This window comes from Idiotropiscis lumnitzeri, chromosome 10, assembly GCF_059441095.1.
Source record: "Idiotropiscis lumnitzeri isolate Australia: NSW breed Sydney's pygmy pipehorse chromosome 10, RoL_Ilum_1.0, whole genome shotgun sequence".
Taxonomy (NCBI): Eukaryota; Metazoa; Chordata; class Actinopteri; order Syngnathiformes; family Syngnathidae; genus Idiotropiscis; species Idiotropiscis lumnitzeri.
This window is the reverse complement of record NC_142400.1, coordinates 10087272-10093271: the sequence shown is the minus strand read 5'-3', so window position 1 is coordinate 10093271 and position 6000 is coordinate 10087272.

Sequence of the window (6000 nt, the reverse complement as noted above, 5' to 3'; positions counted from 1 at the left end):
TGACCTTTTTATTTTTTTAAAATCTTGCACTCCACAAAACAACATTTATTTAAGAAGAAATTAAAACTAACACTAAAACTAATAAAACCAAGCTAGACATTAGCATTTAAAAATCTAACAAGGCCAAAACTAACTGAGTTTAAAAAAGAAAATCAAAAATGAATTATAACTAAAATTAAAAAAAAAAATCTAAAGAAAACTATTCTAACCCTAGTTCCCATTCTATGATGATTGTTTGGTAGTTGTTTGTCGATATGTGTCATGTGATTTACTGGCGACCAGTCCAAGGTGTAGCCTGCCCCTTACTCAATGTCAGTTGAGAGAAGCTCCAGCTTCCCGTGACCCCAATGACGAGAATAAGTGCTATAGAATGGATGGATCATTTCATTTAGCTCATTTTAATTTATTCAATGATTTTTACGTCACACACCTCACAAACATTAACACAATGTGTTGAAATTACCATGTTTCTCTCAAGAATATTTTATTGAATCATTTCCAAGCATCTCAGGTTAGTGATGGTTCATGATGAGGATAAAGTCAAATCTGTTCATTCGAAAAATCACACTTTAGCTTTTTGCACTAAATCCAACAGTATTCTAATAACACAACTAAACGATAAAGAGAACTTGAAAACAGAAAATATTTATTCACATGCGTGCTTATGACCATTTCTTCTGCCACCCTGACTGATTTCCTGCTTGTTTTCCGTTTGGAAAACACTTTTTAAGAGCAATTCAGGTGTTCAAGGCTAGCTCCCTTTGACAAAATGCATTTTTGTCTTTTTAGCCAAATCAGCCTGACATTTTCTTTTAACTCCGCAGAGAATTGTAGAGGACTGACACAAGAAATGATAGATTCAACTTCTAAACAAACTGTGTGTGCTGCCTTTCAGTGATGATTCACGCTGTGGCGCCGAACATTGAAGCATTCTGAGACGTGGCACTCACAAAATTGCTTGAAAACATACTTTGGCCGAGATGGAACATTAGTTTTTTGACCTTGTTGAATAATGGCATGTGCTTTTAAATATGACGCAAAGAACATCATTGCCTCACATCACTGACTGCCGGTGTATCAGCAAGACTTGTGGTGGCTTCCATCTGCTTGTGAAAAGATCCCACTTTTCTACAAGGAAACACTCATTTGTTTCTCCTCTACTTTCTCTTTCTACTGGTGTATTTTCTTTTTGTGTCCCAATACTTTTTGGTCCAAATTGAGTATTTGGCTTCTAAATTGGTTTTACATATACATAAAAATTTCAGCAAAATGAACTGATAAAAAAGGCATCAGAGTTATGAATTAAGATGTCACAATGTTCTGTAGGGTTGCCTTAAAAGATAATGCCCTTCACACTTTCTTTGGAGTTAAATGAATCAGCCGCGGATGTCAACAAAGGAGGGGCTTAATGGTTGTCGTGTGAAGGTTAATGTAACCAATCAGAGTTCATGTTGTTATCTCAGCCAATCAGAGGGCTTGTTACAAGAATGTGGTGTTGTAAGGAAAATGAGAGTCGTCATAGTAAACGGTAACGAGCAAGTCAACCTCTCTCTCTGTCTCTCTCTCTCGTTCTTTGGTCACACAACAACGTAGCAATGGTGAGGACGCTGTCATACATGCATTTTTTTACGTGCAGTTTTGACCAACTGTTTTGTGTATTCACATAATAATGTTCACTTGTCAGTTAATTATGCCATTTTTCATCATTAGGGTGAGCAGAACTGGATAAAAAATGTTTTGAAATAACTGTCTTTGAAAAGGGGTTAAGCCGTCACAAACTGATTCTGACTTGTGTTCAATTATTATTTCATTTTTATTCCACCAATGAGGACTTTAAATAGAATGCTTGCCTTTGAGCGTCTCAACTTAGCTCACTTGAGCTATGCAAAATTTGCCCATTAAGTACGGTGGCCTTCAGCGGGGGTAAACATTTTTTGGGAGACTGACAGTGAATAGTTTGACTTTTTTTTTTTTTAATTTGAGGAACATCAATAAATTGCACTGCATTAAATGTTTTTTATTGGGTGTTTTTAAGTTGAGAAAATTCTCAATATATTGAATAAAAAACATAATGACACATAAAAGATGTTCTAAAGTCTAATTACCATACATATTATTGTTAACCCAAAAATGTTTTGACCAGAATATGTTCTATGTAAGTCCAATAGTTGAAACATGGCATTTTGATCAATATTGCATTTGCGAAATATGAGTTCAGCAATAAAATCCACCGATTTCTAACCATCTCAAGTCACTTCTGCTCACTGAAAATGACATCACAGTTGCTCAGGGATCAACGAATGACCAATCATGTCTGTCTCAGCTTCAGAAAACGTGAGCCATGATTGGTCATTACCTGAGCCCGGAGTAACAGTAATGTTATTTTCAGTCGACAGATGTGGAAAAATGGCCGTCGCCTGGGATGGCTAAAAACGGGTGGATTTTGCTGCTTTACTCATATTTCACGAATGTGATATTAATCAGAATGGCCTGATTAGACTAGTAAAAGCGCATTGAATATTTCATTGCACAGAATTTTGCACAAAGTGATATCAAATCATTCAGTTGGTGTCTACTGTACAAATAAGCATGCACATAACGACATGACACATATCAACAAGCTGCTGCAACAGTTTAGTTTTCACTGGCAGCAGCGCTTCACACACTTGCAGCGCTGCGGGACGCTCGACTGAGTATGCATGAATCAATTATTCATCTTTATGTCAAAACACTGAAGAGACTTTGATTGTGATAGATGTGCAGGCATGGCAGCAAAGCGTAAAACGCGCAGCGATCTACACTGACTCATCTCTTCATGGCAACAGTGGAGGGTTTTGGAAAACAGCCCGCGGCTCTTCTGGAGTAAGGACAAGACAATCTAAGTAAGACTGCAGTCCACTACTTTCTTTCTGGACTACTCAAGCGTCCGATGGCCCGATGGTACGCAGGCCTTGAGGAGAGAAGGTGACTGACTACAGGTGGGTTCAAAGGTTAAACCTGGTCTTCAATTTAGACTTTCTTGTCAGGGTAAATGGGTCATGAGCAGCTGTTTTGGACTTATCTGGTGACCTGATCTTGCAGAAACAAAGCAAGCTGTTATGCTTCAAAGGCTTGTTTGAACGCAATCGCAGTTTACAGCCTCACTCGATGCTGAAACTCAACATAGTTAGGCCTTCTCTTCTTTACAGAGGTTGAAATCAAGATTGTAAAAAAAAAAGACATGGAGGGAAGTGAAAGGTGATGATACCTAGTTGTTTTATTAAATAAAAATCGGCAGATTATCATTTCAAAATATGAACAAGTCTGTTTGGTTTCATCTATATCCTATTCGAAATAACTTCCTAGAAACGCACCTGGGCATTTATACCATAAAGTGACTTATATAAGTGCTGTGTGGATAAGAGTCAAGTCTTAGATGTAATAGAACAGGCGTGGGCAAACTATGGCCCGGGGGCCACATGCGGCCCATTAAACATTTTATTCCGGCCCGCCAAACTTGAAAAAAAGTTAAATGAATAAACCTTGTTAATGTTTTTTCTTTCTAAATACTGTGGTTTTTCAACGACATATATATTGTTGTAATGCTTTTGTTCACTTTCATTTAAAATGAATTGTTTTTTTTCTCAGATGAGGTGAGGTTAACAAAACACTCCATCCATCTACTCCTGGTCCGGCCCCGCTGTCAAATTTTAGAACCCATTGTGGCCCGCCAATCAAAAAGTTTGCCCACCCCTGTAAAGGAACATGTTGAAGATAAAATGAAGTTAGTGGCGGAGCTTCATTGCTACTGATAGCGGTTCGTTCGGCTCAAATCTTCTCCGGTTTATTCTATTATTTCTTAATTTACTATTTATATTAAATATTTTTTAATGAGATGAATGAATAAAAACTAAACAATTTTAGTAATAAACAGCTAAATAAGGTCCAATTATGTGGAAGTACTCCGACCGATGACAATAACATGTTTCTTTTATCTTCCTTGACAGTATCATTCAAACCTGACTTTTGTTGTTTGATTGAGTCTACATATGATAAATTAAATAGGTGGTTCATTATTAATTAATGTAATCATTAAAAGAGCCAAGCTAGTTCTGCCTTAACTATTGAACACATGTATTATTTAAAGTCCACATCTCACAATTACTATTGTATGGCCTTATTGTTTAATAATAGATATTGTGTGGGACATTTGCCCTAATAGGCGCTAAATTGTGATTTCATTCCAGCTCGGTTTACTTGCTCAACCTACACTGATTATTCACCCTTACTCAAGAAGCAATCTTGGGGATATTTAGCCCTGCAGGTCTATATGAGGTGCTTGTTTCTCACCATGTCATGTGATGCAATGATGATGACTTAGCCTGAATAAAAGTCTGTATGTTTAAGCAAGGGAGGAAAGTGTTGGAGAGGGAAAAAAAAGCATCAAAGATGGAAATCTATGGCCCCGCATATCGAAAATGAGGTTGGAAGTCTTTCTCTCTCTCCCTGGTGATGATCGACCCCGTGTAGAAGACAGTCAATCCGTGTTAAATTATAGATTAAGGCTCAGCTCAGGCTGGCTGGGCGCAGGCAGCTGCATGTGCTTTAAAGTGCACCGACTGTTGCTACGCTAGCCGCACCTCCATGCCTTATTAAGTCAGAACATCAAACATTGCCCACAGATGAAGAAAGAGACTAGATGAATTATTTGAGTCTTCTTACTGTAATATGTCCCCTGTGAGGAAGCTTCCTTGTGTTACCATGGACGATTTACTATGAAGTATGTCAAGTGAAAATTTGTCTTTACAATATGTTGTTTGTCGCAAGTCTAAACACAGCATTCGGATTAATATTGCATTTGTGGTATATGAATTAAGTTGCGAAATTAAACAAATTTTTCCCCCCATCTCAGGGATAGCCATTTTGCCACTCCGTGTTGACTGAAAATGACATCACAGTCACGATCAATCACAGCTCAGCACTTTTCCGAGTTTGGTTACGAGACATTTGTAAACGAAGCCATGACTGGTCGTTAGCTGAGCAAGTGCCAAAATTGATTTTGGTGCTTAATTCATATTCCACAAATATTAATCACAGTCATGTTTAGACGAGTGGGAAAATTATTGCAAAGAACATTTTTTTGGGCTGATTTTCCCTTGAAATAGTTTTATGAAACAACCTCAATTTTCAGCCGCTCAAAAGTATTGAGATTTTAAATTATACCCGGAATTTTTAATTTTAGTATAAAAATCATTTGCAGTGAATGAGCGATGAACTTAACGGATTTAGGCAGCAGCAACAAGAGAAAAGAGCCACTTGAGATCCAAAGCATTTAGGGTCAAAACATTTATTGCAAAAATCACTTTATCCTGGTGAGTGATGTGCATTGAATTTGTTTTCCCAAAACCTTCTGTGTAAATACCACAATGATAGTTTATACAAACATAAGCATACTCATCACCACTTCCAATTTCGCCGGCCTTTTCATTTACCAAAGTGTGCATTTACTTGCCCTTTCTACACCAACGTATGTATCACAGGTCAAGATATAAATACCAGGAGAGAAATATAATTGCATGACAACTGCATTTAAAATGTCTACTATAAGTCAAGCAGCATCAAAATCTGTGTCCTTGAGAGGAATGGCATGCAATAGCAAATCTCATCAGGCAGTCAAAGGCATTGAGCCATGGAGGTCATGTCATGTCATGTCCAGCATCAAACAGGATACATATATCATACATGCATGCAGATGCAGCACTTTCTTGGTCATCAGCATGCTGTGCAGTCAAACGTGTGTTCAGAAACAACCATATTTCTTTTTCATCTTCTTACAAAATATTGCAATCCCCTACATTGCTCCATTTTCAGGAAGGAACAAACCACCTTGAGAGCCATATAAAAAAATATATCGGAGCTCATTTGTCTGAATGCTTTAGGCAACTGATGCACGCAGTTGCCTCTCAGTTACAGAATTGATATGAAACATGCTGTTTACAGCAACAACACTTGAACGACCTA